Source organism: Nyctibius grandis, chromosome 1 (genome assembly GCF_013368605.1).
Source record: "Nyctibius grandis isolate bNycGra1 chromosome 1, bNycGra1.pri, whole genome shotgun sequence".
NCBI classification, from domain to species: domain Eukaryota; kingdom Metazoa; phylum Chordata; class Aves; order Nyctibiiformes; family Nyctibiidae; genus Nyctibius; species Nyctibius grandis.
Genome location: NC_090658.1, coordinates 66,321,881 through 66,344,293, shown reverse-complemented (window position 1 = coordinate 66,344,293; position 22,413 = coordinate 66,321,881). Strand labels below are relative to the sequence as shown.

The window sequence follows — 22,413 nt, the reverse complement described above, 5'->3', positions numbered from 1 at the left end:
GGAACAGAAACTAATTAAAAAAGAGTGCAGGCTAGTGCTGAATGCTGGCCTAATGTTTTTTTTTTCCTGAAGCTAAGGTCTGAAATCAGACGCATTCTGCACTAATTAGCATGTCTGAATGGTCCCAACATGTATCTTGCCACAGAAGCTCCCAAAGGTTTCCTTAAAATACTGGCATTGCCAACAGCGGGAAAAGGAGAAGCAGCAAAACTGCTGCTAGGAGAGGCCGGGGGAGCAGGACGAGCCCCTCGGCTGTGGGCAGTGCTCACGCAGCACTTTGAAACAGCTGGCACACGGGCAGCTTGGGAGCCCTTCCTTGACGGGTATTTGGCAGGGTGTTGCAGCAGGGAACTGTAAAGGTCTGTCACAGCACTTAACTGAGGTGTCCTGCAGAGGACTGTTGATCACCATGCTGCACCCAGAAACAGTCCCCAGAAGCTACAGGCAAAGGAATAACAAGTGGCTGAAAGGAAGCTAGAGCTGTTGCACTAAGGAGTTGGGTAAGATACTCGATTTAGCTGAAGCAGGACACCATCTGATTATTAGAACCAGCCATAGATTTTGGACAGAAGACAGGAAAATGTCTCTTGTCAGAAAGATGATGCTGCAAAAATATGTTAAATTCCACTACATTTCAAAAATCAGATTTAAATATGCTGTCTGTATTTTTCCAATTATGCTTGATGTACTCAAAATATTTTTAATTCTTCATTTAGATATATTTTCATGTTTCATTATGAATTCAATATATCTAAATGCATCACTAAATTAAACATATTAATATTTCATGGATTTTATCTGACATTATACTGCAATGTTTCAGCATTACTGAAGTCTAATACTGTTACCTTAGCAAATGCTGCAGCATTATAGAAAAAAAACCCTTTTCTTTGATGTAACACTAAGAATTTCAGTGACATGGAAAGATTGAGTGTGTTGAATTTTCATTCCAGTTCAGAATGAAAACAGATGTCAAATCACTGTGAATTCTTACAGAACAAAACCACTATCCCTGACTGGCTCTCTAGACTGTAATCTTAGATGTCCCTTAAGCTGAGAATATTTTGAAGGTCAGTACAAGTGGATCTGTGGCAGAGCATAGCAACTAATGATGCCTTTGATTTCAAAACCAGCTATCCAACCAAGAAGCAGTAAACAGTTGCTTCCTGAAAGGGGAGAGAGGATTAGAGAAAAGGGACATGAGCTCACCGCCTTGAAGCATCCTGAGTCAGCAAGGTGAGAAAGTTTGCTCTGCTCCCAAGAGCTACATTTGCCTCCAGAAGTGCTGACTGGGCTCATGCCGAGGCTTGCTCACCACCGACCAGACACCCACGCGACTGGGGGACTGCAGCTAGGTCCCAGCACCCGGGCAGCGTGTGCATTTTGTAGTCACACTGGAACTATAGTGTCTCTGCTGATGCAGGGCACTTTTAGATAAGAGGTGTAAGAAAGTGGTGGCAGGAAAGCAGTGAGTATAGCTTGCAACAGCATCTCCCCAACTGAACTGCTGCTTACTCAGTCACCTGTCTGCTAGCACGGCCAACAAATCACACCGGTGTCTACGAGGTGCTGCTGCTGGCACTGGGATGGCCAGCAACAACAGATCTGCTAGCCAGTCCCTGCCCTTGTGGGGACCTGCTTGACCTGCAGAGAAGAGTTTGGAAGTTGAGTCTTAGTGTAACAGCTAGCGTTAGGTGTAAAAAGAACTGGGTGGTTAAAACAGCAAGGTAGTATATTCTTAGGATGTCAGTTGGAGTATTTGAATGCCCGTTTGCAGCTGGATTAACTGTGTGTGTAATATATTTCCTGTTGAATACTTGGTGAAGAATTGTCCTGTGGTGTTGCTACCATCAGTGAAAGGTAAAACACTGCACTGTCACCAGGCACTGCCTGCCAGTGAGGGCAGGGAGCTGGGTGTTCTCTGCTCCCTTGTGAAAGATCACAGGCGTGAGCAAAGGCTTCTTTGCAGCCCAGATATTCTCAGAAATTATCTGTATTCCAGCACACACAGACTTTGACTCCTTAATCCTAAACCCAACATTGCTTTGTTTATTATTTTCTACCAAAAAGGGTTGCTCATCTATGTACACATTAATTTTCTTTTCTCTCTCTTTTCCTAAACAGTTAAAACTTCTGATTTTGAAGGAACAGGAAAACAGTTTTTTATCTCATCTCAGAGATACGACCTTGTTTGCTCCACAGGCAAACTAAAATAGCTCCTGAACAGAAGCACAGGACACAGTTGCCTCATGTCTATCAAAATATCCTATCCATTTCTCCTTTCCCTCCAGCTTGTATCTGCAGTGCAGGTTTAATCCAGTCATCTTGATTCTGCCACTCACAAGCTGCAGTTACACAGCGTCTCACAGAGACTCCTATCTGAAACCTGACTACAGAGTGCCAGGAAAAGCTTTTATTAGTTTTGGGGTTGTCTTTTTTTTTTTTTTTTCTCTTTTCTTAGACTTTGGGCTACAAGTGACTCTTTTCTCCTTGTTTTTTTAGTGATAAACCACAAGATGTTAAAGACTTCTGACCTGGATGCTTATGCTGACTTTAATTACAGATTGTAGGACCCTTTCTTCCTGTGACACAGAAACAACCTCTTTCTCAAGAAGTCCTGGCTGCTGTGGTAGCAAAAGTCTCTTAGGAAAGCCCAAACAGTCATGTTCCACACTGAGCTCAATGAAGCTGTTCTTGAGTCACTGAGGAGGCTTTTTTCTTTCCACAGTATATATTCAAGGGAAGAACCTTTTCCAGCCTCACACCCACAGCATTTCTCATCTTCTGTGTGTGGTGTAGAGTGGGGATCTTACAAGCATGTCCTGGTTTGGCCTAAACCAGGCCGATTTTCCTTTCAGTGATTTTTACTTTCAGCTAAGTCTCCTCTAAGTAACTGCACTTTCTGAAACTAACTGCATGTTTTTGCAGACAGTGTCTGCTTCCAGGACTGATAACGCTCAAAGTTTGTAGTTATCACTGAGGCACCGGTAGGGATGTTGTGCAGAAAGGCTCTTGCTGTACTTGTTCTTGAGAGAAACCAAGGTCACTGCTGAATTCCTCACTGCTTACGAGTGAAGAGCCGAAGGGGGGTCGCAGCTGCAGGGGGGAGCGGACAGGGCAGGTGACCCAAAATTGACCAACGAGGGTATTCCATCCCATACACGTCATTCTCAGTATAAAGCGGGGGGATCACGAGGGTCTCGCTCTCTTTTCTCTATGGCCGGTGTCCAAGGAGGACTCCGTCTGTTTTCCTGCTGCCCCCGATCCCGATCCGTGCATCCCTGAATCCAGCTCTCGACCATCGCTAGGCCCACCCTGGGCCTTCCCGGAGCCTGCCCTGCAGTGCCGGGGGTGACGTGGCTGACTTCAGGGGAGCTCAATCTCGGTTTTGTATATATATTTGTATATATTTGATTATTTCTATTATTGTTATTATACTTTTTTTTCATTATTATAGTTTATTAAAACTGTTTTAACTTTCCAACCCAGAAGTCTTTTTCCCTTTTCCCTTTCCCTTTCCCTCTGGGGGGAGGGGGGAGGATAACAGAGAGCATCTGCCGCAGGTTTAATAGCCGGCCCAGCTTTAAACCGTGACAAAGCAGTAAATAAAACCATAAAAAAAAAAGCCAACTTGCTTTGAGGTTGAGAAACTAGAGTTACAGAAAAGACCACACTGTGCCCCTGAGGCTCAGAAGGAGACAAGACTGTAGCCACCTGGGATTCTCACTGCATCTTGAAATTAATGGAAAGCTCCAGTGTTTGTCTGGGTCAAAGGGATGTGAAGGAAACCAATAACTGTGATGGGAGGAGGAAGTATGAGAGACCACTGAAGAAGTGCTTCAGATTGTGGTCTGTGGCCCTGTTTTCTTCTGTGAGTTGCAGTAGTGGCCCATGCAGACAGCTTACTGCTGGCCTGTGTTGCTCTGAGAGTTGCCGCAGTAGGGTGATAATCAGAATATCTCAAGGACAGCCTTGCTCAGTGTCTCCCCAAAGAGTTTTCCAAAGAAGCCACAGCATGATTATGTCCCTCAAGATCTATGACAACCCTACCAGGGAGGAACTGAGAGGCACAGAGGTGTCAGTAACATCAGGTGTGTGCCACTGCAAGCAACCTTCTGGACTCCCTGCCCTATACTTTTGCCATTGTGTAAGACTCCCTCCCTCTCAGTTCCATAGTCCTAACTCATTTTTCTGTACAGTACTTAAATTCTCGTTTTCAGATGCAAAAACACCTGATGCTGTGCCGCAAACAGCTCCGAAGCAGGTCCAGAAGGTCACATTGAAACAAGTGGACCCCTCCCAGAATGGGTAAAGCTGCCTTGGCATTTCAGGTGCTCTCTTATCCCCAGCCCAATGACTTTGTTTGCCACCCAAATGAGATGACACCAATTCCTCAACCAATTCCACCAATTCCAGTTTGCCTGGCACGTGTCCTGCTGGCTTTAGTGCGTGCATAGGGTACTGCGAGCACGTGTATCCTGCATTGCCAAGAGCCTTGGAGCAAGGCTCTAAGTCGCTGCCATCCCCGGTTATGCTCCCTGGCTACACCCGCCAGCTGGATGGGCTCAGAAAAAACGCCAATTGCAATGCACCGTCACGCTTCAAACCCAGCCAAGGAGACAAGCCAGGGCACAGGGAAATATCACTGGACGCCAGCCAGCGTTTCAGGATTTTCACTTGACTCGTAGGAATGCAAAATAACACTTACAAAAACCAGTCAGGGTGCCAGGTCAGGCCTCTTCTATCCCTTTTATATTTATAACTGTAATGTGAACTGTCATGGGGTTCACTTATATACAACTTTTAGAAGGCAGCTTGCAGTTTAGCTCTGCCATAGAAGTCCATATTTTTGTAAGAACTTATTCTGAAGATGTCTGCTCTCCCTCAACATAAGGCAAACAGCACTATAAACCAGGCAATTTCTGTGCAGAGCAGCGTGCTTTGAGCCAGCACAGTAAAGCAATTGAGTCTGTTTTATGTGTTCTTACCTTAGTAGGAATCATTTTGTTTTTCATTTTTGGGGGCAGAAAGGAAAGGAGAAAAGGAATTGCCTCTGTAATTCACCTCCTCGACAAAGCTAAAAGTGTCTGGTTATTCCTTAGAAAATGAAAAAAAAAAATCTTCAGGGTTGAGGTAAACACTTGATCATTTGGCTGGCCTAATGTGACCAGCTTTCAGTAACACAAATGGAAAAATAAGTTCAGCTGCAGGCTGGACAGCAAGCCTAGAGGCGGTCTGATTATGCAGGCTGTTTGAAGTATAAATTTGAAGAAGACCTGGGAAAGAGCTGAAACTGGCAGCCTCTCTGCAAGGGATTAGTACTCAACTGTGCCCTCACCGTAGAACAGCAACACCACGGGGAGGACCAAGAGCCAGATATTGCACTTTGGATGCTATAAAACATCCTGGTTATAGAGGCATAAATACAGTATAGCATGCAAACGAAGCAGCTCTGCAGACAGAGATTAAGTTATAACTAGAAGGAGGGAACATATCAGCAAGCTATGAGGCAACCAGTGGAAGAAAAAGGGACTTCATCAGTGCTCCAGCTGCGGCTGGAGTTCCCTGTTTGTGGAGCACTGACACAGGTGTTAGCTGACTCGTGTGCCCCATCCAATACATGTTTTCAGCACTGAAAACTGGCAGCTAGGAATCCTTGGGGCTTCTAAATAACCACTTATATCTCCACTTACTTTCTAGCCACTATTCATCTTCCCCTCCTGGGCATCTCTTCTCTTACTCACCCACAACCTCGTCGTTTCAGTGCTTTTTTCCCTGCTCTATCTGACTTGTTCTGGAGAGGTTTCTCGGTTAACAAGCAACAGTCTGTCATCTGCAAGTCAGTATTATATTAATTAAAATATATTATACTATACTATACTATACTATACTATACTATACTATACTATGGTGGGCAGTGACGATTTTCCTGCAGGAGATAGCATATACCTGACGTTATAGAAATATATCCAATTATAAAGCCATTGACAGAAATAAAATCAAAAGTCAACCTATATATTGAGCACATTTGCGGTTAAACGTACAGCTAGCATTATGTGAGTAAGAATAAAAGGCACCAGATGTTTTCCTTGCTAATTGCATCCTTTGCAAAGAAGCTAGCCACAGCATCTACTTATAAATATTGGAAAGGTTTGCTTCCACCGGGTCTGGTCTTCCCAGAGGGATAAAGAGGAATATGGACCCATGGCCTACAGCTACTGCTGATCCAGTCACCAGAAGTGAAGCAGAGCAAGGAGAGACTATTAGTTGAATCTGTTTTAGATGCCCAAGTTGTAAGCCAGACACTTAGGTATGGGAGGTGCAGAAACATCCAAGTTTATATCCCCTGTGCCAGGCCCAGAACCAGCAGTGCCAGGTCATTTACTATGTGGAAAACAAGCTGAAAAGCCGTGTCAGGCAAGTGCTGGCACAGAGCATCATCCAGCTAAGGAATCCGGTTAGACTGGGCTGCACAATGTGTGGAACTTACGGGCTTGGGTCTCTTCAGTACACTAAATTTCATGCTGGGATGAATACGCCCTGAGTAGACTGATGTAACAGCAACTATTGTCTCAAGGCTACATTCAAGCTTATAATGTTTGTCTAGACAACATCATTCGTTAATATCTCAAACCATTTTTAACTGGAATATAGACTGTGGTTTTGCAAAATAGCATTATTTATTCCAGTTTATCTATTTTTTTAAAATTAGCAATAAAGAAAAAAACATACAAATAAATCTGGATCTTATAATTTCAGTATGTATATGTTTTCAGTTTTTGTGAGTAAATCTGTATGTCTGCTGTTCCACGCTCATACCACTACAGCTCGGAGCAGAACTGGCTCTAATTTAGACTGGATCTCTAGGGTATGGATGTGTTGTAAACAGTTCCACTGACGTTAGAGTCAGCCTTACAATTCATTACTCCTAAAGGCTTCCTCAGAAGTCCGATTACTGAGAAATCTCAACTTTCATTTAAGCGAAAGACAAGATATTTTAGACACATCGCTGAAAAGTCCAAAATATGTGAATTCTCAATTAATTAAAAAAAAAACCCAAAACAAAACCTCAGCATGGCTATTCTTTAAAATCACATGGTTTTAAGTCACACAACTTGGTGGGTGTTGGGGCTGTGGTTTCAGTGCTTGGTTTGGCACCGATGCACTCTGTATTCTTCCGTGCTCAGCATTAAGCATGTGTTCAGACATGGTAATAAGCCACAAAAGAGTCACAGCAGAATTTACAAACACGGCATAACGACCCCTCCCCTCAATGGTGTTCTTCTATCCTAGCACACTCAAAAAGCAGATGGTATTAACAGGAAACTTATATAATGATCTATAATGGAGCAAGAAGGTGAAAGGCCAGTCCCATGATGTACGTAGAGGGTAGGCTTGTAACAAATGGCTTCCTAAAACAGGTGAATGAATGGGTGGTCTCAGGTCAGGGTTTATCTCAGAATAACTGTCGTCTCCCTTCTCAGTCTTAGACAAGACGTACCAGGCTAAATAACAGCAGTGAAAGACTCAGTTGTCTGCTGCTCTTCAAAGTGGTCATCTCTAGTGAAGTTTATGATATATTGATTCACAGCTGTAGTGAGATCTTGCCATGCACTCACACCTCTTCTGGGTTTATGCAGAAGAGCGGTTTTGAGTGTGCTCAAGCCAACAGTTCCCTTGATGACTAAATTCTCTTTTTTAAAGACAAGAGTGCACAGTGGCTTGAGAGGTCTCCCTAGGATTTTGGTTTTCTCCTTTACAGTGTCATTTTTGGCCAAGGGTTCATCTGCATATTAATGGTGTTGATTTGCATTCGTTTTTTGTGGCTACACTTTTGCCTATAATGAGCCAAAACCAAACATTTTGGGAAAAATGTGGAACTAAATCTGCAAATTCCAATTTTTAGTCCTCTCTAGCTTGGTTTTTCTAACACCTGGAGGATTTTGTTTGTTTGTTTGTTTTAAAAAGCAAAAGCCATATATAAACTTACCGTTCCCAGAAACCTCTTAAAAACTCCAAATGGCACGAGTTTATACAATAGCAAGGGTCCCACTAATGCAATTATGAGGTGGGAATCTCTCCTGCATTACTCCAGTCTTGTGCTAGTGTAAGTCTGCTTGTGCCAGTAGATTTCATGCAGTGGAAAACTGAAGCAGTATAGTACTGAATAAGGCCCAGTGGTTTGGTTCATATGCAAGTATGAAATACTTAGGAGTTATTGTGCAAGTTCCTGCTGTGTTTATGAGGGAAAATATTTTCCATGCACCATTCAACATGATACTCCTGCACCAAACAAAAGACTGTTTCTTCCAATAGACACAACCTCTGAAATACCAAGCATCTAGACAAGCAGCAAGGGCTCGATAAGACTAATGCCATTTCCTTGTTTGAAATATTTTTCTTAGTCATGCACATCTTCACACACACAAAATAAATGTCAATATTGTACTAGAGAAGTAAGATGGAGAACATTGCAATTTTATCTAGGTAATTCAAATAAGATACCTATAAATAGGAAAGCACAGGAAATTGCTGCTGTTGCAGAATGTTCCTTCTATCAGCTTTCTCAGATGTGTCCACTGAAAGGTTCCCAGCATGTTGCCCTTCCTTGCCTGCCTGCCATTTGCCAACTGTTCTCACCCTTCGCCTCGTGTGTCATTTCTCCGCTTTCTCTGCCCTTCTTTCACCTTTTGGGATCATATCTCTGTGTCTCTGATTGTGGTTTAACCTTTCCATTGCAATCTCTCCCTCTCTCCCATCAAGCCAAAAGCAAATCCCAAACCCTTGCCATCCTGCTTTCACCTGGCCTGGCCTCTCTTCACCTTGCCACCAGCCCTGGCTTCTCTTAAGCCTTACGCTCTTCACCTCTTATGTCCGGTCCCCTTAACACCTTCATCATCTCAAGCCTATTGCTCTCTTGTGTGCTTTCACAGAATGTTAGGGTTTGGAAGGGACCTCGAAAGATCATCTAGTCCAATCTCCCTGCCCGAGCAGGATTGCCTAGACCATATCACACAGGAACGTGTCCAGGCGGGTTTTGAATGTCTCCAGAGAAGGAGACTCCACAACCTCTCTGGGCAGCCTGTTCCAGTGTTCGGTCACCCTCACCGTAAAGAAGTCAGCTTCATTTCTTGAGAGCCAGCTTCATTTCTACCATGATCTGGCACCGTTGGACTCAAAGTGACCTGCTCCCTTCAGCTGCCGGCTATGCTAAACACCTAGACCTACCCGACAGTCTTTCTGCGGCTCATTTATTCTCTCACACTTCCTAGACTGTAAAATCAGCTTCTCCTATTTCATTTCTTGTCTCTCCAGTTTTCCCCACTCTCCCTCCTATCTGACTCCTTATCTTCCCATCTCAATATTTCTATCATCCACTGACTAGCCAGGTCCTTCCTCTTCGATTTGCATTTTCTTGGAAATGAGAACTTTCATTATTTACTTCATGCTACCCTTTGCATTAGGTAGTTAGCAATAGGAAGTTCTCTATAAACAATCAGAAGAAACTGTTCTGCAGATTTCCACGTAACTTTTTTTTCAGAATACTTGGCAATGGCTGATCTGCCGATATGCTTAGGCAATCATCCAAGGCATGTTGGTCAGTACTGTGTTACTGGACCTATTATTCTGGATGTATCCATCTTCTGCTTCTCAATTTTCTGTTACATTATAGCTCTTTGTAAAACACCCCCTCTCCCCCTCCTTTTTTTTCCCTGTATTATTATAAAACCTGACACTAAGGAGACTTGATCTTTTTCTTGAGTTTCCAAACTCCATGGAAATGAAAATGGTAAAGAATATGATTTTGAAACATGATAGCAAGACATACGGCAAGTAAAGAAAACGTGAAAGAAAAAAACCTCCAAACCGGAAAATCTTTACATTGCAAATATTCAGAAACATGGTTCTTCTCTGTCTGGGAAAATATATCTGAGAGGAAGAAGGTATAGTTTTCTGGGTACATGAAAAATCACTTTTGAAGGATGATACTGTATTATGTGTTGGCAACTTAACAGTGATTTAACTGTTTCTGCAGTACTTGTGCAGCGTCCCCCAAAACCAGAAACGAGATGAGTTTTAACAGGCCCTTGGTGCAGCTCTCTAGGTGGTAGCCAGCAGTCCAGGAGAGTTCCTGCAGCACAGATGGAGCCTGCTCTTTTTCCACTGTAAGAACGTCTACAGGCAGAGAGTGCAGAGCAGATTAGCCGAGTGGTTTTAAGTGAAACAGCTAGGGTACTGGGAGGTATTTAATTGTCATAGTATGCAGCTCTCCTTGGTTTAATTTAACGTGAGAATGGGCAAAATGTTGGTATAACCTCTACAGTACAGTGAGAATGAAAAAGGACTCTTCTCTGATGCAATCTAACCTCAGAATCTTTCATTTTCTGTTGCCAGAATAGCTCTAATGAACATATGAATGTGACTTCAGCTGCCCCAGATTTAGACAGAGAGTAGTTATATGAGTGTTACAGAGCCTCAGGCAGACTTCCACAACATTTGGCAACCAGCAGGAGAGGCAGAGGAACAGAAACTGGGGTTCTTCTGAGACATTTACATCTTTTCTCTGTGCTCTGGACTGGAAAAGTATCTAATGCTAACAAACGCCCTTTATACATACTTCTGGTAGCCCAAACTGCAACCACTTCCCTTGCTTTACCTCTGCTATTTCTGTTGTTAAACAAGAACAGATCCAGAGGTGGAACTGAAAGGACTTCAGTGTTCCTCACCTGTTTTGAAAGAGGCTGGAGGGATATAAGCTCCTTCACCATTTGACAGTGTAAAGTGCTGTGCTGTCTGTGCTCTGTCATTTGACTTGGGGCTGGATCCACCTCCGTTTCACAAATTTTGCAAAAAGCTAGCTTTTATCAATTTGAAAAGCAAATATATAAATCTTGCCTTGGAGATTACATTCAGTAGTAGTATTTCTAAATGAAAATTCCTGAGAGGGAGACAATGCAGCATATAAAAAGTTAACGGACCACGAAAAAAAGTGAAGCTGGACTTTGAAAGAGCACCTCTGACACTATGCTCACATCAGTGGTGCTAGAACAACCGAAGCCTACTGAAACAGCTCCAGATCAACCTACCTGGAGGGCTTTTTGCTCAGTTAGGGTTCGCCATAAGTCCTCAGAATAACATGTCAGTGCTATTAAAGCCACCTGCAGAGGGTCTGTAGAGGGAAACATTTAACAGATGGGATTGCCTTCAGCACCTGTAATGCCAGATGTCAAAAAATTAGGCAGCTAGCCTAGGGTCTCTAAGTGGGCAGTGATGTGCTTCTAGCAAGGTATTCATCCCCTTTTAGGATGTGATAAGAGTGGGTCTTTGTCCCACCTTGTGTTGCGGTAAGAGGCTACTTTCTCTTCTGTGACTATCCACTACAGACTATTCCTAGCACTGAGACTGAAGAAATAGCAATATGAACTGTTAGAATAGGAAAAAATGTCCTTGTGGTGCTCCTCTGCCCCATTTTGCAGTTGTGGTAAATTCTGTCAAATGTTTTGGAAACGCTGGTGGGGGATGCTGATAGTCAACTATTCATTTTGGCAGCTGAGCCTCAGCAAAAGAGCAGCTCTCAGCCAACAACGTTTCAAACTTTCTGAAAGACTCTTCAAGAAGGCTGAGGACTAAGGTAAACCACAGATTTTGTTCTTCCTCCTTTTGGTCTTTTTCTTGGAGATGTCTACTCCCAGTCAAACTAACTAGCAGTTTTGGAGAAGGAGATGTCCCAGCATAATGCACAAGGAAATCCATTTGTTGGTCTCTCCTGTACCTTTTCTGTGGGTAAACAAAGGACCAACCTTCTGGACCATCAGCCAACAAGTTCTGGAAACTGCATTTACTTCATATGTGAGGTAAACTGAAGCTCCACAGCTCAGCTGCCTTCAGATCCAGAACTGAATTCTGGGCATCACACAACACGATGTCTTTCAGTCCAATTGTTTGCTTGTTAATAAAGGTTCAAGTTCATTATTGAATATAGATCTGAGTGAACTCCCACGTAATTGAAATTTCGATTCACTGCTCTCTTGGGACCAGTCTCTGGTATACACACATGCACACATACATGCATGTATACAGATACTGTGCTGCCAACTCAAGTGTTCAAGATGCCAGCAAATTCCAGAATTACAGTTTTCTATCCTTTCTTATTTCAACTGTCCTGGGTGTATACCTTATGGAAAGATTTTTTGATTACAACTACAGATTACACTGGCCCTTGCCTCACTCAGGGCCTGAAATATGTTATGCTCAGTTGATGAGCAGCTACTGAATGTTACATTTTTTCCTCCTCATCTAGCGGCTCTTGTTCTGCACAACCCAAATCCCCTTCCAAGGGCAGTATTATTTATTAGCTCATGAGATAATAAATGAACTCTGCGAGTCATCACCAGGAGATCCAAGAGCCTTTACAGTCACCAGTGAATTTGTTCTCATACCAGGAGGGGAAGAGCTAGGGAAGCTGGAAGGAAGCAACCCGGACTTTCATGTTTCAGTGCCCAGTAACAGAAGTCTAGAGCATATATTCAAAGCATGTCAGTTGCTTACACACACACAGAGTTTATTACTCTTTAGAAGTCTAACTGGGGCTAAGAGTCTTTTGATTCACTATTTTATTAACATTTTTGGAAGGACAATTTTGGATAAAAATGAGGCAAGAAAACAAAGCACAAGCTTTTACAAAACACAGTAACAAGAAACAGACTTTAATTACACCTAGCGCCCTTGCTTTTCATTCCCTGCATTTATTTCCCCCATTATTACTTCCCCAGCTCTCAGTAGTTTCAGATAAAGTCTCAGGTGCTTCTGAAAAGTCCAGCTGCCCTTCTCTCGCTGCCGGTTCTGCTGATGCTGGGCAGCACAGACATGTGATGTGCTGCCCCCTCAGCTATGCGTAGTTATCACTGTTACAGTTCCAGCTTCCAGCCAGGACTGCGACCTGTGAGGATTGGGTGACTTGGGACTGAAAGTCCTTAGCTGGAGCTAAACTTTAATGACCTTAAAATGCATTGAGGAGTTTGGCAAATGCAAAGCCAGGCCACAGAATAAGTAGTTGCAGAAAGTTTCCAATGCGAAATGTTTACAAGACAATTCTTTACATTATCTAGATGGTTTTAATTACAGGACAGTTCAGACCAGTTGCTTAAGTTTTCCCAAGGCGTAATTAGTCACCCTGTGAATTTGCATATTTTCCATTGCTGTATTGAAGCAAATCAGCCATGCTTATCAGAAGATTGACCTGGCAACCTCTGCTCTTGGCAGATTATAGTTTGAGTTTCATCATGAGAGTATCTAATGTATCAGCAAATGTTCCACTCTAGTGCTACAGCAAACCTGGGGGGAGATCACAGGGCTCCTCATTTTAAATGTAAGACATTTCAAGCACAGAGAGAAGAAAGGGGCCGTTTTTTACAGCCAGTACTCATGACAACTGCGGTACATTTCAACATCTTATAAATATATTATTGTAGCCTCTATTGGTATGGCAAAAGGACTGGTTCTTCTTATTCATAGCAATAAGTACAATAATCACATGAACTTCATATGTCCACATGATATACAGACTCCCACATGTTATACAGACGGTGATTTTAGTTATGCTCAGATTTACTAAACTGAATGGAAGTAGATTCATTCCCACAACAGTTCCTCAGAAGTAAATGGGTTTCACAAAGAAATATGGCATGGTACCTTTCAGATAGCTCATTTTATAGTATTTTATCAGCTGTGTTCTTTTGCTTGGTCATAGGGGGCATGAAGATATGCACAGCTGAGTTTATCAGCCATTTTTATTTAAATATCAAAACCATCATATAAATAGAAAAATACCAAATACTATCAATACATAAGAAATTATGTATTACCTATTATTACAGATTTCACAGTAGAAAACTGTATTTTTTTTCAAAAACACACACCACCAGGCAGGGGGCTGGTGACTGCTGACACCTTGGAGCGCTAACCAGCAGCCCATTTATCATGTGCAAGGGAAAGAACTGAGGAGGGGCTCATATTGCACACACTGTGTCTGTGATAAAGATATCCTCCTTGTAGGGGACAGTAGTAGTGAACTACTGCCCTGCAAATGCTTCACGTGTTCACTCTCTCTCCTAACGTACAGTTTGCACCAGGAAATAGGATAGAGAACTGGCCTGGAGCAAGAGGCACTTCTCTGTACCAGTTCTGCAGGATCCAGCTGATCCTGCAGGAATTCCTTGCTGAGCCAGGTTTCAGATCCTTCAGACCATCTGAGCACTGCCAAGACACTGGCTCTCTGCCTGCCTGCCACATTGCCTCACAGAGTACTTATGAAGCACATAGCAGAATGTCTCACCCGTTGTCTTTTGCCCTGCCACCCATTTAAAAGTTCACAGTGATTGATGTAAAGCAGGAGAGCTTTACATAAAAGCTGAAGAACAGCAAGAAAGCTGAGGTGGGCTTACTCATTTTTCTCACTTGGGATAGAAGCATCTGGATACTCATAGCCTGCTGGACAACCATGGGAAATCAACAAAGTTCAGTAAGTTGTGAATAAGCACACATGCACACATGTAGGTTCATTTACACATGCAGTTATTCCTCGCTTTCTGAAATTCTATCCATACTTAGTTTAAATTCAAGCAATAATATACCACAAGAAGAAAGAGCTTGCAGATCTCTGGGGTTAACATGGAAATTAATGACCTTGAAAGGGTGTTTTCTGGAGGGAGGGAGGGAGGGTGGGTGGAGGCAATTCAGTAGTAGAACTTCATCTGAATCAGGAACAGCTGAGGGAGCTGGGTTTGTTTAGCCTGGAGAAGAGGAGGCTCAGAGGTGACCTTATTGCAGTCTACAACTACCTGAAGGGAGGTTGTAGCAGAGTGGGAGTTAGCCTCTTCTCCCAGGCAACTAGCGATAGGACAAGAGGACATAAGCCCCAAGCTGCCACCAGGGGAGGTTCAGGTTGGACATTAGGAAGAATTTCTTCTCAGAAAGGGTCATTAGACATTGGAACGGGCTGCCTAGGGAGGTGGTGGAGTCACCATCTCTGGATGTGTTCAAGAAAAGACTGGACATGGCACTTAGTGTCATGGTCTAGTTGACATGGTGGTGTCAGGGCAATGGTTGGACTCGATGATCCCAGAGGTTTCTTCCAACCTGATTGATTCTGTGATTCTGTAATGCAATGCTATAGAGGAAGAACCGTCATTGTAACAATAGCCTGACTCCGGTGGCTAGATATTTAAATCGATGCTCTAATTGTCAAACTATATTTCTTTAAATTTTTTGGTATGTACATGTTTCCAAAAGGGAGAACAATTGTTTACTGTGGGTGTCCTTTTATGAATCATCAAAAGTCAGTGAAGATGTACTCATGTTGCAATCCTTAAAATAATAAATTAGTAATAGGGACCTACACACTGAAGTGCTTTGCATGTCATACCTTCTGTTCTTGTTATTTAACAGAGACATTTCACAGCCTGTGGCAAAAAAAAGAATTCTCCTCTTTAAAATAAAGCAAGTTGATGCCTGCTTTATTTCAATGTGCTTAGCAAAATACAAGCTTTTACTGAAGGTATCAAGAATCACCCAGAGTGCTTAAGAGTTTTAGTCTCTGCTACAGGCAGTAAAGTGACCATGATTTTATTGCCTACTTTGCTTTTGCCAGAGAGCCAGGCTGCCTTCTGCTACAGGGTGTGGAGACTTTTGTAGGGCTCGGTAGTAGCTACCTACTCTAGCTGTAGTAGCTACCTAGAGGGGTAACTACTCTAGAGGGGCACCCACCCTAGAGGGGCACCCTACTCTAGAGGCAACAGGGTCATCCTGGCCCAGCAGCTGCCATCCCTCATCTCAGGCCAGTCACTGGTGGTAGCACTACCAGGAAGGTCAAGTCACCAGGCCTCTTCTCCTCTACCTTTCTATTTGTACACGGGTTGTAAATTCATCGCCTTTTTTATTCTGCTTGTGCAACAGCAAATATAGCGGATGTCCAGGTTTGTAAATGTGCAATAGATACAATAACAGCAACCTAAATAATGGTCATTGCATCCATTTAAAAGTTTAGATGTGCTGCAGGTATGTTAATGGAAGAAAAAAAAATAACGATGGCTCCTATTAAGCTCAGAAGTGGTTCGATTTTAATAAGAAATGTTGTGAATACTTTTTCCACGAGCCATCCAGATCTACCCATGAATAAAATTGGTTCTAGCACATGGTTGCAGCTCACTGTTCTCTGGTGAATGAATGTGATGGGGATGTCTCAATTTGCACAGAAGTCTACTGGCATTTAACTCTACCCAAAACCAGCTCTTCCACAGAGTGCTCAATACTGGTTAGGAATATGGACATAAGAATCACATTTAACAAACACAGGTGAGCTGCAAAGCTTTAGCAAAGATTCCTTTATATTGGCAAAGCTAAATCTACCTACCACTAGGGCAGGGAAGGGCTTATGGATGTAGTTATGTCTGTTAATCCATGCCAGCAAATGCTTTGAAGCATAGTAAAAGACCGAAGCTAAAGAGCACAGTATATTTGTGAACGCATTTACACCAAACATGATGTAAAGAATTATTCTTCCTGTCTAATGTTAACTGAATTGAAGGAGGGATATTTTGTCCCTTTATTTAAACCATGAATAAAAATAGAATAATAATAAAACTCTGCATAACCAAATAGCTGCAAAAGGCATGATCAGTAAAAATTCTAGTGGCTCCTCCTTGTCACCCTTCTTGAGTCCCTTTCACCTTCCCTGGAGCTACATCTGGAAAAAGAATAGAGGTACAGTGTCCTGAAAGAGTTGCTTTGCTGAAGTTGGCATGGCAGCACTGGTCAAGACTTCAAACCCAGGCATCAGCTGAGGATTACGTAAGGTTGATTCTCTTCATTGTTTCTGCTGATCTTTAAGCTGTTAGTATAGAGTCAGTGTGACTTGATTCCTTTGAATGGAAAACACCACAATGGTTTCATGATGAAAATGGTTGTGCTGATTAGGAAAGTGGTTTTCCATCACGAAACCAAATATGTGGCCACGCTTCCATGCAGGTATGGAATGCCATGTGCCTACTTTTCCCTTTTCTTTTTATACAGGCAAAACAATACCCTCAACTCTTGCTTGCTGTGGAGGTTTTTTATGTACGATGTGAACTCAAGAGCTGTTTGAAGACTGGCGTTTTGGGAGAGTCATCAAAAGCTGTCTGTTTTCCTCTAGATTTTACCTTGTGGGTTACTGACCTTTTAACAGAGTTCTATTCATTTTTGTCTTCTCATCAACCTGTACAAGCGTTTTGGGAGAGTCATCAAAAGCTGTCTGTTTTCCTCTAGATTTTGCCTTGTGGGTTACTGACCTTTTAACAGAGTTCTATTCATTTTTGTCTTCTCATCAACCTGTACAAGCAGATCATCCTTTCCTCCTAGTAGCTGAACCAGATTATCTTGAATCAACCAAAACTAGCCAAGGAAGCATCGTAAATGGGTGTGGGAGTATCAGTGCATGGGAAACAAGGATCCGTCTCAGTTTCTGTTCCTACTGGCGTGCTTTCCATCACCTATAAATCACAATAATCCATGGAGTGATATTCACATGCTGTGGTGGAGGAAGGAAAGCACATTATTTGGTATCTTGTAGCGAAAGCAGGTGAGGAGGCTGCAAAGGCTGTGGATAGTATTGACACTGTATGAGATGCTGTATTCTGGCAGGAGCCATGGCAGCTTATGATGGGTGGATGGTCTTACAGTTCACATTTCCACTGCCTTATTAAGTCTGCACTGCCATCCTAGGTTGTGTTTCAACTGAGATCGTCATGGTCCTTCTTCCTCTTTCTTGACCTATCTTCTGCTGTAATGAGCCTAAGTCTCTTTTTCGTCTCCCATTATTTACAAAATTTGCAGAAAGTTAAATATCTTTGCAGCCTATCTGCACCTCAGCCAAGACAGCTTCGAATCAGTCAGTGATCGCAAAGAACGTTGATGGGGATTAGGCAAGGTACACACAGTTATACAAAGCACTCACGTCAGCTTGCATTCCTCTGGGAAGCCAAGCTAAGACTGAAAAACCCCAAGTGGTCCAGGGTTCTCACAACAGATTTTTTTCTCATGTTTCTTTTTTTTCCTTTTTTTTTAATGAAATAGCTGACTAACCTCATTTTCTGCTAAGCTGAAACACCATGATTAATTGAAAATGAAACTTTTCATTTTTTCTTTTGGGAGACACTTTACCTGGTAAAATCAGATCTGTTTCAAAACCAGAAGCTGAAATTCTTGGCAAATGTAACCATGAACATGTTTCAATATTTTTTCGTAATACAACCCTTCAGCTTCAGCTGATTGATTCAAATGCAAACTGCTTGTTTGCTTGAAAACATTTACTGATTTAGATCCAACTTCACAAATAGTTTCCATTCTCCCTGAGTGCACTTTCTGGCAAAGCAATTCCTTGCAGCTCTGTTGGCTCTACCCTTTTCAATGTCTTCACTCTCAAAAGCAAAGTATATGAGGCTATAACATAAATGGTAACTACACACAAAGAAGGAACAAAGGTGCATAAAGTTGTGGAGGAGGTAGGGGGTCTTGAACTAGTTTTCTTTTAAATTCATTCAGGTTGGAAAAACTAGGAAGGGTGATTGTTATGTGCCCTCATGAGTGGGGCAATGAATGATTTATGTGGGAATTGAGACAGGCCTTTCCTCCCTGCTTTTGCCACAGTGGTATTCTGCCCAGAAGTGACTGGCATTGAGAAATTCCCATGTGCTTCATTTCTGACAGCAACCATAGAGATGTCAACTTCGCTCTCCCCGGTCTCCTGCTGCAGCTGAGGAAGCGCACCATTGCCAGCAGAGCATCGGCAGCTTCTCAATGGTTCCTTGGTCCCACGCAGACAGTGCAGCAGGACACGGGGAAGGCTTGGCACTGCAAGTTCTGGGGATGTTCTGGAGGAGGTGATGATGCTCCCTTCCAGCCCCCCCACTACTTCCCAGCATATCCTGTGCTGCCCCAGTACATGGTGCTGCACAGGGGGACAATGGCCACTTGAGAGCTGAAACTCTGAAACTTTCAACTTGTAAGGAGAAAAGTCCTCACAGGGGAAGCAAGAGACACTGTATGCCCCATCTTTCAAGGGCAGGAATTACAGCATAGTAAGTTTTAACTCTCTTAGTCACGCTTGCATGGACAGTTCAACAAAATCTCTGAGAACTTCTGGGACCCAAAGATCAGCTGAAGCATTCATATCTTCTCTGTGTGACAACCGTTTGGCAAACCTTCCTTTGATTCAATTATAAATTACAGTGCAGGACCAGGAAATGAAAAAACAAACCCCAGTCTATTTAGCGAGGAGCCAAGTCTGGTCTTCACATAACAACCATGACTTGATTTTGGAAAATACTTGAAAGCAAAGGTTGGACAAATCAAAGACCACAGAACAGCAGGAGTATCTTTTCTTTTGTCCTGTTCACTGTACTACATAACTTTCTGACCAAATATTGCTAGAACTGGCTCTTGTTGGCATGAACAGGTAATTAACCGACAATGAGTATACACACATGAGATATGAATTTCTAATCCTTAAAAAAAGTAACTCTATTGCCTTGCTTCCAAACAAAGGGTGAGAGAGGTTTAGAGAAAGAAAGTGCAGTGCACTCATTAACTAATAGGATTAGAAATCCAAAGGTACAGACTAGTTTGAACAACATATTTTTCACAATATTTGAGTTGATAAGCCATGTCAACTAGAAAAACATCCTAAATCATAACCAAGCACTAGAATAAGAAAAATAATGGGATTTCCAAAGAAATATAAGAGAAAAGTATTCAATAATCATTCATAAAGAATATTTGGGAACCAAGAGTAAAATATTTTGAAAATTTTCTGGTAGAAAACTATCCTGTTAGAAAGTGGTGATTCAGTAAAATCAAAACATTTCACAGGAATGTAAATAACTGTTGGAACTTTTCTCTAAAATTTCATAAACAAACATGTGAGGCGTCTGATGGACTTGTGTAGAAACAAGGAGTCAAAATGGAACATTCTGACATAGCAATTTTATAAGGTCCTTTGATATTTTGTGGGCTATTCTTAAATGTCATTTTGCCAAATTGGAGCTAAAAATAAAATTTGAAATGTTCACATTTTTCATAAAATGGATGTAAGCCTTTGCAAACCCCTCTAATCAAAAGATAGATGAGTATGCTTGTTAGCAGTCACTGCCACGCCAAGTACTCATTAGAGATTCCAGAAAAAATGTTCCCAGGGATAGAGTGGCACTGAAGAGAGGTTCAGGTCATTAGAATTAACCAGGGGCAATTGTGGACATGTATCTCCTAGCCAATTGTAAAAATAATGCTCGGAATTAAAAGGTCAAGCAACCAACTAGAAATAGTATGAAAAAAAATACCATGAATTTTACATACCACCACCACAACATATCACCAGCATGTACAGTCACTCTGTAAGGTAAGCTATATAATATTGTTACTGTGGTTCCAGAACAATTAAGTAGAGTAACAACAAAACTAGCCTATGCTCAGACTAGGGTGTGTCTACCACTAATTTCACATGTCTTCCTTTGTTTGTACTGTTCCGGGTCATAAGAATGGCTGTATCAAATGACAATGAGACAGTTGTGTCCAAATTTCTATGTAGTATACACAGATGAGAAATTTGATCTTGAAGACATGGAGAGCTGTATGTCACTGATGCATGAAAGCCTCTTGGGAAATTGCATGCAAAATTCAGATATGGGCAACTGGATATGCAGCTATGTATTTTTTTTTTTCTTTGTGGCAAGCATTCTGCCATTTAATTGCACACAGATAATGAAATCTTCCCCTATTGCTGCAACATCATGTCTGCTTTCATTTCTTAGCCTTTCCCTCAGAGGATCAGTTCTGCTCCATTTAGGACCAAAACCTGAGAGCATTCCCTGAATCGTACACGGGGTTGCGCTGACAGCAGAGACAGTGGCGTAGTCACAAGACTTTGGAATAAGCTTTGCATTGAAATTCTTTAACCTACAAAACAACTGAAAAGCAGTCATGGTAGCACCGAGTTCAGGCAGGCTGGTTTACCAGGTTCCTAAGCAGCCTAGCCATGCATCTATAGCCTATGTCTCTCTCTCCAGCAGTATAGGCATAGCTTACTATGTCAGAGGGAATTCAGAAGTACGGGAATAGCAAAATAGCATGAAAAAATACAAACATAAAGTCATGCTTGACAGGTTGCAGTTTCGTTCAAACAGTATTTATCTCAGTTACCCACACCCTTTGCAAATAAGCTATTTTTTTTAAGTAATGCTTAATCCATTTCCACTGTATCTGGGGTAGGCATTTGCTTACATAGGTAAATGTAACACCAGTGTGTGCAGGAGGGCCTTTCCAGGGCATTACAGATTGTGTCTGCATTAGCTGGTAATTCTGTGCAATAGGAGGGGATCAGTAAATTAAAGCTTCCCCTTTTGTTCCCAGTCAACAAACTAGGAACCAAAGCACAGTCAGGGAACAACCCCCTGGTTTTGAGCAGAAACACACTGCTACTCCAAGTCAAAATGTCAGCGCAGCCACACTTGCCTTTCCAGAGGGCCTCAGAAACATAGCTCTTCAGGGCTTTTGCTGTGAAGGAGATGACATAGAAAAGTCAGTCTTGCCACTGACAAACCTGAATGTAGACACAACCTCCTGCTTTTCTACACACCTCTCCCTTGCAGGTAGCTTCAATTCTCTAGCAAGGGCATCCAGCCTGTCGGATTTGGGGCTACTTGTTGGGCTTTTTTTAATCATGACATGCAAAAAGTTTTGTGGCAGGTGAGTGAGTGTATTTAGAGGCATCTTTCTAGTCACCTGACAAAATTTGGGCCTAAGATTCTGCACCGGATCATTCTCTGCTCTAGAGCTCGCTGAAAGCAACAGCATGACCAGGACGCAATGCAGGTCTTTGTGTTACAGCAGTTATAATCAAGCTATTGTTCTTCATGCTGTATGGAGTTCCTAGAAAAGGAGATTTGAAAAAGAGGGTTAAGACTAGGTTTATAAAACTTAAGTATGTACCTAATCTGTCTGGGAAAATTCTTAATTCACTTTTCACATTTTAATGTCAGAGCAGCTTGCAGAGTGTGGAAGTATGTAATTAACGACTCCACTTATGGAAAAAAACAGAAAAGTTTATATTGAAAGCTGTCTGTTTATGTGCTAAATATATATACAAAGGTGTAGTGTATATTGTGTGTGTGCGTATATGTGTATAAAAACATACCTACCCAGCACTGTATGTATATAGTAATAAAACAACATTGGTTAATAATGAAGTTGCCACTTTCCAGAACACCATGGTAAAAATTTCAAAGCCAGGCTTCAAGAGCTCTGCTTGACTTTTCTACAAAGAATATGAAGACAAATGGTCACTGGCCACTTCTACATCACCAAGAAACAGGATTCTCTCTT

The 22,413-nt window shown here is 42.2% G+C and overlaps 1 long non-coding RNA gene across 1 annotated transcript; it reads left to right on the top strand.

Moving 5' to 3' along the window:
• Window positions 1-390: 390 nt before the first annotated feature.
• On the top strand, window positions 391-3,003 carry LOC137670699 (uncharacterized). The gene is made up of 3 exons (XR_011049338.1): window positions 391-500; window positions 1,134-1,236; window positions 2,503-3,003. It is a non-coding gene; the product is annotated as an uncharacterized lncRNA (long non-coding RNA).
• The last annotated feature ends 19,410 nt before the right edge of the window (window positions 3,004-22,413 follow it).